Source organism: Hyperolius riggenbachi, chromosome 8 (assembly GCF_040937935.1).
Source record: "Hyperolius riggenbachi isolate aHypRig1 chromosome 8, aHypRig1.pri, whole genome shotgun sequence".
Taxonomy (NCBI): Eukaryota; Metazoa; Chordata; class Amphibia; order Anura; family Hyperoliidae; genus Hyperolius; species Hyperolius riggenbachi.
This window is the reverse complement of record NC_090653.1, coordinates 60417892-60430178: the sequence shown is the minus strand read 5'-3', so window position 1 is coordinate 60430178 and position 12287 is coordinate 60417892.

The following is a 12287-nucleotide window of genomic DNA, read 5'->3' as shown; positions in this document are numbered from 1 at the left end:
AGCTGCAGCACAAATATGTGAGTACCGGACACAATTTCGTTGTCAATTTCTCTCCTCGTTACGTCATATTTTGAGAAGAGTACTGCAAACTAACAATGTGGCGTAATAGATCTCAGGGGCAAACCCAGGATTTTCAAGGGGAGGATTCCTGAAAGGTCTCCCTCAGCCATGCACAATACAGTATAATAATATGGTAGGGCATCATGCTGGGTACACATAATGCAATTTCCAGTCCAGCTGACAGGATCTAACAATTATTTCCAACATGTCCAATCTGCTCCTGATCGACAACAGGATCGATCAGGAGCAGTTTGGATACAGATAATAATGAGGACAGCCAACATTGCTAATAAAGGGGAAAGTTAAGCATTCACACAGCAGGGGCACAGGGCTGTGCTCATACCTGTCTCTGTGCTCTATTGACTTCCCCAGAGCTGCTCCATGCTCTGTACACATGTTGCTGCACCATCCAAAGTAAACTGTAGCAGAGAAAGAAAAAAGGCAGTGCTGTGAGCTGCAGGATACCTGCAGATAATCTGGTTTCTCAACTCGTGCCTGTCCCCAGATACTGCACCGGCCTTGGTCTGAGGGGGATTCTGGGCAGCTGTAATCCCCCCCTGCGTTTGCCTATGGATCTACTGTATATAGAGGCAGTGGTGTAGCCAGCGACAGTGACAATGTTACCCTCACCCTCCACTGTGCCCCAGGAAAATAAATAACAATCAGACTATATGACTATATGAACCAGCACAACTTGATTACTGAGGACAGCCACAGTTTGTGGCGGGGAATGCCTTGTTTAAAGGAAACCTGAGACAAAATAAGTTCAGGTTCCATACTTACCTGGGGCTTCCTCAAGCCCCCTTAAGGTCGCTCGGTCTCATGCCGTCTCCAGGGGTGGCTCCTGTCCCCGGCTAGATGGCCCAATAGCCTAGCCGAGTTGCGCTTTATCACACATGCGCGTCCCAGCTATGCACCTGCACCGTAACTACTGCGCAGGCTCAGTACGCTCCCGGGCGACCGGAGCACAATGATACATGACTCGGACAGGCTATTGGGCCATCCAGTGGGGACAGGAGCTACCCAGGGAGATTGCGTGGCCTTAAGGGCGCTAAATGAAACCGTAAGTATGGAACCTGAGGCCGCTTCCACACTGGCGTGTTGTGTTACCCTGCTTTGTTGCAGGATAACATTATGCGGAGCATTTTATACCTGCCGTGGTGCCACGCGATATGGCGCAAAAGCAACGGCAGGTTGGTTGGCAACATGTGCGGTGAACTGGAAGTCACATAAGTCCATGACGACGACTAAGCTTTTTTTTCTATTTCTTTGGTGTTTGCCTTGCGGTGCGCATGCGCGTAAGAATTTTTTTAATACACTTCCACGCAATTCGATATTTGGCCACAGGAAGTGAGTGCTAGAGAGCCTCACTTCCTGCCCAGCTTGCAGCCAGAAGGGGATTATCGCGCATTGTCCAATGCTCTTATACCGCTGGTTAGCAGTGTGAAACCGGTCTCAGGCTTCTTTCGTCTCAGTTTCCATTAAACAAGAGGTTCCCCTGCAACAAATTGTGGCTGTCCTCAGTAATCAGGTTGTGCTGGTTCATAAAGTATGGTTGTCATTTATACAGTCCTATACAGTAAAGCTGCAATTCAAAAAAATAAAAAAAAGCTTCCTCATCCATAATAACTTACAACAATGTTCTATTATATACATTAAAAAACGTTTCCTGAACTTGGGTTTTAAAGCAAATCTGAACCAAAAATAAACTTGTGAGATAATGAATTGTATGTGTAATACAGATAATAAATAGAACATTAGTAGCAAAGAAACAGCCTCATGTTGTTTTCCAGTACAGGAAGAGTTAAAACACTTGAGTTGTTATCTATGTACAAGAGCTTATCTGAGCTATTCAACCAACTGTTTTCTAAATAGCTTAAACAGCCAAGAAACAGTGAGAGACAGCTTCAGATAAGGTTTTACTGCAGGAAAGTTCAAAGGGTCATTATCTCTGCTCTGTTTTACAGTTTAAAATAAAGAGTGTACTTTCTATACTGCAAATATGACAGAATGATACAATGTTATAAAGAAAGCTATGTAACTGAAAATAAAAATGTGAGATTTTTTTTTCCTACTACTGTTCTATCAATTATCTGTACTACACACTAGTTTTTTTTTTGCTTCAGTGTCACTTTAAGGCTGCTTCAGAGTGCTTTTATACAAAGTTAATTTGCATGGTTTGTCTTTTCTTGCAGGAACTGGAGGGAAATAAACCCAGTTGCGAGCGGCAGCGTGGGCTCCGGTTGTCAACGTTTCCTGAATGCAACTTACAGGTACGAATCATCATTGTCTCCTGTTTGTTAAATCATTACTTAGACGTGTCAAAAAGTTGTATGTGCAAATAATAATGAGGGGTAATAGGAAGTTGCTCTTTGTGTGTTTTTCCCTCCCTTTTATAATTTGTGTACTAAATCCCTGGTTGTCGCATGTGGGCACAGGAAGTCTGCCCCTTGCATTTGTCCCCCTCAATGAACATGAGAAGCATAGTCCCTTTTTTGGAATACAGTCCCTCTTTGGAAACTCTTTTTTGGAGGACAGTCCCTCTTTGGAAACCAAATTTCTCTGTACCTCTTTCTTCCTCGTTGGTCCCTCTTTCAGGACTGATGTACAGATATGTGTATATATGCATTTTTCTACTGAGAAATGTGGTTATTTGACTCCAAACTTCATTCCCAGACATTAACTACTTCAGTCTATCTGGACGGATATATCCGTCCAGATAGGCTGAACTAATTGCCACTGGCCCAGCGCACTCCTGCGCGTGCTCCCACCACCTTCCGCTGCCCCAGAGATCAATGAATGGGAACACATTTCCCATTATTTGATCTGTGTCTCCGTATAAAAAAAACAACTGCTTCTCTGAAAAGCCACGATTTTTCTAAGTGTCACGTCATCCCTTCGGTTCCTGTAAGCGAGAGCTCTCGCTTACAGGATGAATAGCAGAAAAAAAAACACTGTGGCCATACATTCAATTACATTTAAAAGTATCTGTTTACCTCCCCACTCCAAAAAACCCCAAATAACATTTTTAATTAAAAAAAGTAATAAAAAAATTACAATAAGAAAACAAACAACATAAATAGTTACCTAAGTGTCTGACCTTTTTTAATATGCATGTGAAGAGAGTATATTACTATAATGTTTTTATATTATTATCTTGTAAATAGTGATGGACGCAAATTGAAAAAATGCACCTTTATTTTCAAATAAAATAAAATATTGATGCCATACATTGTTATAGGGACATCATTTAAATGATGTAATAACCCGGGACAAATGGGCAAATAAAATAAGTGGGTTTTAATTATGGTAGCATGTATTATTTTAAAGCTATAATGGCTGAAAACTAAGCAATAATGATTTTTTTTCCATTTTTTTTCTTAATATTCCCATTCAAATGCATTTAGAAAAAAAGAATTCTTAGCAAAATGTACCACCCAAAGAAAGCCTAATTGGTGGCGGAAAAAACAAAATATAGATCAATTCGTTCGTGATAAGTAGTGATAAAGTTATTGGATGAAGGGGTTAAACTGATATATTTCTTAATTTCAAATGTTAATATAAAGAAAAACTAATGTTGATAGAAAAAACCACTGTAGTTTAAATTCTAAAATTATACATTTTCTTGTGAATTTTTACTGGTATGCAAGGCTAGGGGTGTGGTGGTGGTGGTGTGAAGGGGGAGGGGCTTGTTAGGGGCATGGCAGGGGTGTGTCATAAAGTGTCCTTATTTTTCATCTCAAAATGTTGGGAGGTATGGTGAGAAGGACTGTAGGTTCCCTAATAGGTTTCCTGCTTCCAAGGGTCATCTGGACCAGCTGGTTTGCAAATGAAAGTACCGTACTTTCCACACATGAGGCCAATGGATGCAGTTTTATTTCTCCGATGGGAAAGATGTTCTAGGTGAATTGAAATTGGTCACCAATATCACATGACTAGAGATGGTGACAGCTGGCCAATGGAAGAAGCTTGGTGAGGGAGAAAGGGGCGTGCCCAATTTTTGACACACTTTATGCACTTGCAAGAAAAAAAATCTCAGTTTAGCAAAGAAACATGACATCCAATCAGGGTTGCTTTACGTCACAGGATTTGTACACCAATTGGCCCATATGCAATTAACATTTTCTCCTGAGTTTTCTCCTTAGTTATATTTTCACACCTTGTAAATAAAATGATGTTTAAACCACCAGCCAGCAAGAAAATATTTAAAATAATTTTGATAATACTTTTTCCTCTACTTTTTGGCACTCATAAAAAGAAGTTGAAAAATTATCTCCAAGGAGAAAACTCAGGCGAAAAAGGGAATTGCATATGGGCCATTCTCTTCAAAAAGGAATGCATTGCATTTGTTATATACCGTATATCTATTTTATGTATTTATTATGTTTCATACTAATATATATTCTACTTTCCAGGGAATGGAGAGGCTGGCCCTGTCGCTGCGCAGACTGTCCCTGACCGTCACAGTGCTGGAGAATATGACGATGGACGCCCTGATAAGGAAGAACCTGGAAACGTTCCTCATAATGCAGACTGAGCTGTCCAAATGTGTAAGTTCAGGAATGTTCCTCAGCTTTTTTCTCACACTGAGCCTCGTCATCTGTTTGCTAAGGTGTTACTACAGGCAGCAAAGAGGGGGTATCTGTGTGCGCAAGTCTATCAAGGAGAATTATAATGGCCGCTCCATCTCATTATACACCATTTTTTTTCTCCCTTAAAAGACCTTACTTAGTTACCCTTCATGGTGGCTGCTTGCTAAAATCCTAGCCTGCTGCTCCTCAAATAGCAGGTAGTTGAAGAGTTTCATCAATTCTGTCCCAGCCCCCTACTTTCTCAACTGTGCTCTGGCCTCTGTATTGCTGCAGAGGTTGGAGGATGAGATCAGAGCGGGGGAGTGCTTGTAGTGTGACTGTGACCCACCAGGGCTCAATAAGGGGCCATTATAGAATGGAAAGCAGCCAGCCAACAACACAGACGAATATTCATAACTGATCTCTATACAGAATGCTAGAAGTAGTTGTTCTAGATGTGTGTGACATAATGTTGTATCCCTGACTTTTTACATTTCTTGCAGGAGGCAAAAAATTCCCCAGAAATTGAGGCCTGCCAGAAACACCTGAAGAAGTACACAAAGAAGGTACTTTATAGAATCTATGCTTCATTTATTTAGCATTATCTGTAGAAGAGAAGGAAGCTGCTAAGTATCACTAAACGGATGGCTCAGAAGCAGTTTGGGCATTTCCATGGAAATTCCTGATCCCCTGTATGGTTTTTGGTCAGGACCATTTTATAAAGATGTGCAAATCCCAGGTCAAGCATTTCAAATCCATCCTAGAAAAATAAGAGATGGACACGTGGGAGGAGCAATTCACAGGAAGTGCCTACTAGAAAAATTGTCAGGCGCTGCTGTGGCCATTATTCGGGACCCTGACCCTGTCTGTTGGATTCCAGTGGTTACCAAACTTTTTGGGGTGACGGCACTCTTGGTGGTTTTGAAATGTTTTCTCACGGCACCCCTCGACAAAAACAACTACCGAAATGCCGTTAGGACCCTTATCAGGTGACGACCCACTCCAAGTAGCTAGTGATGCTTATTAGGCACCGCGATTCCTCTCATGTTCAACTTCAACCATGGTTGCGGGACTAAAGGTTAACTAGCAGGTAATGCAGCCACATTGTATATCAATGCGCGGTTGCATTACCTGATGGTATTGCATACAGGATCGGGATGCATGCTGAGGCACCCCTGAAAGGTGCCCGAGGCGCACCAGGGTGCCGCGGCACCCAGTTTGAGAACCCCTGGATTATATAATAGAGCATGCTCTAGTAAGAGAAAGACTCTATGGCCCCTATTCAATTAACTTTTCTCCTCAGTCACAGAAGATATCTATGTTTGGTCACCCCGAGCTACTTCGGTATTCAGAATGTATCTTCATCAAACCTTTTGACTTTGAAATCCATCGTAAGCCAGACAATACTCAATATAAGTTAGGTAAGATGAATAATTATCTCCTGGGCGAAAGCTCAGAAGAAAAGATGATTGAATGGGGTCTATGAGAGGTGGCCATCAAAGCTCAGAGTCAGAACATCTGCAAGAATCTCTAGCTGCATGAGACATTAAAACACCCAAGAAGCCATTGGTTATTTAGCGAGCCAATCTCAACTCATACTTAAAATATTAGTTCTCAGTAGACTTTCCTTTTTATTTTCTGGTTCCCAACTCAAGCTATCTACTAAGGTTGCATGTTCCTTCATGCAGAGAGAAAAGGTGGAGTGATATTTTTTTCCCCATTGAGTAGACAGATATGAATGTGAAGCTTAGGGTCAGTGCTAGATGGTGATAGAATCTGTATTATTGCTCTTGGCATCTTGGCAATATCAGTGGTCAGAACGTTCTTGATTAGTCACGTGTATTTACAGATCACACAGGTTCATACCACTCTTCTCTCATCTGTCTTTATAGGTCTCTACACAATGTCTACAGGATGAAGTTCTATTAAATCTCATATTGACTCTAATTGAGGATGTGGGCTTTGTGCTTTCTGGGAACCGTCATGGACAAGCTGTGCAGAAGGGGGGTCTGCCTGTCACCCCCAAAGTCCGTGCTTCAAAAAAACGCAAAGGGAAGAGAAGACACAAAGGCGGGAAAGGCAAAGCAAAGGCGGCGGGAAAGCCAACCCTTCAATAAACCAAGTGACCTCAGCTTCACCTTAGATAGAGGTGCATTACCTAAAACCCCCCCCCAATAAACTGCCTTCCTGAACAAAGCGCTTATGAGGAGCCATGTTGGAGCATCCCAGCTGGCTCCTCCTCCTCAGAGACTTACATGACTTGACGTCTCTTTTACCCACTTTGATCTCATGTTGTTACATTTATATGGAGTATTGTCATAAGCTTTGGACTTATTTATAATTATTTAATATGTATTTTTATGTCCGTGCCGCATATTTGTATTTATTATGTTATTATAATAATTTATGTGTTTTTATCCTAACTAAAGAATGTTATGAGAATATATTTTTCTAGAAAACGTTGAGCTTCTTACCAATAATAAAGAACATTTAAAAAAAAAATTGTCGATTGTATGCGTGTGATTTCAACTTTAAGCGCAGTGATTTCAACTGAATCTTAAAGGACACCCAAGGTGAAAATAAAAGAATGAAATAAACAATTGTATCTATCTTCCTTCTCCTAAAAATGACTTTTTAAGATATTCCACAGTTTTATTAAATCTACTTTTTAAGTTACAACTGTTTTATTGTTTTTGCTCAATGACACATTCATTGAAGTATGCCAGAGCTAAAATCTATGAGCTATTGACCCTTTTTATCACTTTCCTGCTCTCAAAAGCCCTTTTCTGCTAGGAAAGTCCGAAAATTTGTACTTACCTCTGTTATTTTCCTTTCCTGATACAACTCCACGTCGACATACTTCCTACGTTAGCTCCTCCCCCCTAACCCCTACAGGACCCGTACAAAACTATAAATAAAGGTCATGACCCCACACACCTCATTCTTGTTCATAGTACTCAGACACAACAAAAAATAAGGGAGGGTCATATGTCGACGTTGAGTTGTATCAGGAAAGGAAAATTACAGAGGTAAGTACACATTTTCTGACTTTCCTGATACCTCCACGTCTCCATACTTCCTGGGATATAACTAGTACAAAATAATCCAGACGGGTGGGTATAATGCAAAAAAGATAATATTTATATAAAGTAGAATAGCAGATTATTTATCTACAGCAGACAACACTCTTTTACCAAAATTTACAGAGGTTAATAAAGATGGATCGATTCTGTAATGTTTTATGAATGTATTTGGAGATGACCAGTTAGCTGCCTTGCATATTGTTGTAAGAGAGACCCCAGCAGAGGCTGCCCAGGAGGTAGACACACTCCTGGTTGAATGAGCTGAAGTTGCCGGAATCTCTATTGCTCCTTTTACTCTGTATGCTGCTTTTATGAGCCTAACTATCCAAGTGGCTATTGTCTTAGCCGAAACTTACTTGCCCTTCCTCAGTCCTGAAGGACAAATGAACAAGTGATCAGAGTCTCTGAATGATTCTGTAGCATCTATATAGAATCTCAGGGTTCTAGCAATATGCAACTGATGGCTTGTCGATCCTTCTTCCGCATTAGGAAAGGCTGGTAAAGTCCATTCCTGATTTAGATGTTTCGCTGAAACCACTTTTGGCAGGAAATCCATTACTGGTCTGAGGACTACCCTATCAGGATAGAAGACTATATATGGATCATATACTCCTAGTGCTTGGATTTCTGAAACTCTTAGACCAGAAGAAATTGCCACCAAAAAGATTGTTTTCAGAGTTAGATTCCAGATGGAGCAGGCTTCAATTGGCTCAAATGGTTCTGCTGACAGATAATCTAACATGAGAGGTAAATCCCCAGACGGAAGAATCTTTTTAACCTGCTGGGCGGTCTGGACGAGCTGAGCTCGTCCAGTACCGCCGGAGCCTGCCGCTCAGGCCCTGCTGGGCCGATTTGGCTGAAATAAAAAGCAGCACACGCAGCCGGCACTTTGCCAGCCGCGTGTGCTGCCTGATCGCCGCCGCTCTGCGGCGATCCGCCGCGAGCAGCGGCGAAAGAGGGTCCCCCCAGCCGCCTGAGCCCAGCGTAGCCGGAACAAAAAGTTCCGGCCAGCGCTAAGGGCTGGATCGGAGGCGGCTGACGTCAGGACGTCGGCTGACGTCGATGACGTCACTCCGCTCGTCGCTATGGCGACGATGTAAGCAAAACAAGGAAGGCCGCTCATTGCGGCCTTCCTTGTTTATTCTGGGCGCCGGAGGCGATCGGAAGAACGCCTCCGGAGCGCCCTCTAGTGGGCTTTCATGCAGCCAACTTTCAGTTGGCTGCATGAAATAGTTTTTTTTTTATTAAAAAAAAACCCTCCCGCAGCCTGCCTGGCGATCTTAATAGAACGCCAGGCAGGTTAACAGGAGGTCTGATCTTCATTAGAGCTTGGAAAAATAATTGAATTAATCTATCAGCTCAAAGTCTCTGACCTGTTAGGCTTGATATGGCTGAAACTTGACCTCGCAGGGTACTAACACCCAAGCCAAGATCCACTCCTGTTTGCAAAAAGTCCAATACATGAGGAATGGATGGAGACAGAAAGTCCACTTTCTTTAGAGATGATGATTGTATAAACCTTTTTCATACTCTATGATATGATCTGTTAGTGGATACCTTTCTAGCTTTTAATAACGTATTCACCACAGGTTGAGAAAAACCAGCTTCTGTTAGAATCCTCCTTTCAATTTCCATACAGTTAGGGACAATATTTCCGGATTCTGATGAAACATTTCCCTCTGAGACAGTATGTCCTGTGTTACGTGTAGTTTTAGAGGTGGACAGAGAGACATGCTGATCAATAGAGGAAACCAAGGCCTCTTGGGCCAGTAAGGTGCCACCACTATTGCCGTAACCTGTTCTGTCCTCAGACGCTTGAGGAATCTCAGTATTAATGGAACTGGAGGAAATGCATATACTAGAGACGCTTTCCATTCCACTGTGGGGAATATCAGAAAAAAAATCTGATTACTAACCAATATCCAATAACTATATATATATATATCTATATACCTAGCACAAACACCAATAACTGCACAAACACTTACTCTGATTACTTAAGCAGGACAGCTTTCCCACAATGTCTGCCAGAGCAAAAAGTTTAGCAGCCGCAGTAATCCACTCCTCACTATATATAGCATATATATAGCATATAGCAGCATAGAGGGCGCAATTGTGGCTGGGAACGCGAAGAATCACTCGTGTTCCCAGCCTGTCGGCTCCTGGCGGCGAAACCGGAAGTGGCTGCCGGCGGGGACACGAGGATCGGAGGGACACGGCGAGGACACCGGACAACTGCAGGGGGCTATTGGAAGCCCCAGGTGAGTAAAAGTCATGTTTTTTTCCTGACTTAAAGATCACTTTAAAGGGATACTGTAGGGGAGTCGGGGGAAAATTAGTTGAACTCACCCAGGGCTTCTAACGGTCCCCCGCAGACATCCTGTGCCCGCGCAGCCACTTACCGATGCCCCGGCCCCGCCTCCGATTCACTTCTGGAATTTCAGACTTTAAAGTCTGAAAACCACTGCGCCTAAGTTGTCATGTCCTCGATCCCGCTGATGTCACCAGGAGCGTACTGCGCAGACACAGACCATACTGGGCCTGCGCAGTATGCTCCTGGTGACATCAGCGGGATCGAGGACACGGCAACGCAGGCGCAGTGGTTTTCAGACTTTAAAGTCTGAAATTCCAGAAGTGAACCGGAGGCGGGGCTGGAGCATCCGTGAGTGGCTGTGCAGGCACAGGATGTCTGCGGTGGACCATTAGAAGCCCCGGGTAAGTTCAACTCATTTTCCCCCAACCCCCCTACAGTATTCCTTTAAAAAGCTAGAAGGCAAAAAGGGCACTTAATACAGACTAAGGGCTGATGCACACCAGAGTGGTTCATGAGCGTTTTTAAAAACGCTTGGGGATAGAAAACCACTTGGGTAATGTATTTCAATAGGCTGGTGCACACCAGAGCGGTTCATTTTTCCCACAAACGCAAACTCGGGGGCTGCAGCATTTTTTAAATTTCTGAGGCGTTTCTTCCTCAATGCTAAGCATAGAAATGTGGAAAACCGCTCTGAAAAATGCTAGATCAGAGCGGTTTTCCGCGTCCAGTTAAAAATGGCGCCAGCCAAATAATGGCGCCTGGTTACGCACAATATTTTTTTTAAAACGGTATTTATCAGTTTTACGAAAAACAATATTTAGCGTTTTTACGAAAAACAATATTTTTCGTTTTTGAGAGTTTAAAGTTCCTTTCCTGGATGTGTGTGTGTGTATATACAGTGGTGTGAAAAACTATTTGCCCCCTTCCTGATTTCTTATTCTTTTGCATGTTTGTCACACTTAAATGTTTCTGCTCATCAAAAACCGTTAACTATTAGTCAAAGATAACATAATTGAACACAAAATGCAGTTTTAAATGATGGTATTTATTATTTAGTGAGAAAAAAACTCAAAATCTACATGGCCCTGTGTGAAAAAGTGATTGCCCCCCTTGTTAAAAAAATAACTTAACTGTGGTTTATCACACCTGACTTCAATTTCTGTAGTCACCCCCGGGCCTGATTACTGCCACACCTGTTTCAATCAAGAAATCACTTAAATAGGAGCTATCTGACACAGAGAAGTAGACCAAAAGCACCTCGAAAGCTAGACATCATGCCAAGATCCAAAGAAATTCAGGAACAAATGAGAACAAAAGTACTGTAATTGAGATCTATCAGTCTGGTAAAGGTTATAAAGCCATTTCTAAAGGGTTGGGACTCCAGCGAACCACAGTGAGAGCCATTATCCACAAATGGCAAAAACATGGAACAGTGATGAACCTTCCCAGGAGTGGCCGGCCGACCAATATTACCCCAAGAGCGCAGAGAAAACTCATCCGAGAGGCCACAAAAGACCCCAGGACAACATCTAAAGAACTGCAGACCTCACTTGCCTCAATTAAGGTCACTGTTCACGACTCCACCATAAGAAAGAGACTGGGCAAAAACGGCCTGCATGGCAGGTATGCAAGGCGCAAACCACTTTTAAGCAAAAAGAACATTAAGGCTCGTCTCAATTTTGCTAAAAAACATCTTAATGATTGCCAAGACTTTTGAGAAAATACCTTGTGGACCGATGAGACAAAAGTTGAACTTTTTGGAAGGTGCGTGTCCCATTACATCCTGGAAGGCTTGCTGTGATTGATGGAACCATGAATTCTACTGTCTACCAAAAAATCCTGAAGGAGAACGGCCGTCTGTTCGGCAACTCAAGCTGAAGCGATCTTGGGTGCTGCAGCAGGTCAATGACCCAAAACACACCAGCAAATCCACCTCTGAATGGCTGAAGAAAAACAAAATGAAGACTTTGGAGTGGCCTAGTCAAAGTCCTGACCTGAATCCTATTGAGATGTTGTGGCATGACCTTAAAAAGGCGATTCATGCTAGAAAACCCTCAAATAAAGCTGAATTACAACAATTGTGCAAAGATGAGTGGGCCAAAATTCCTCCAGAGCGCTGTAAGAGACTCGTTGCAAGTTTTCGCAAACGCTTGATTGCAGTTCTTGCTGCTAAGGGTGGCCCAACCAGTTATTAGGTTCAGGGGGCAATTTCTTTTTCACACAGGGCCATGTAGGTTTTGAGGGGTTTTTTCTCACTAT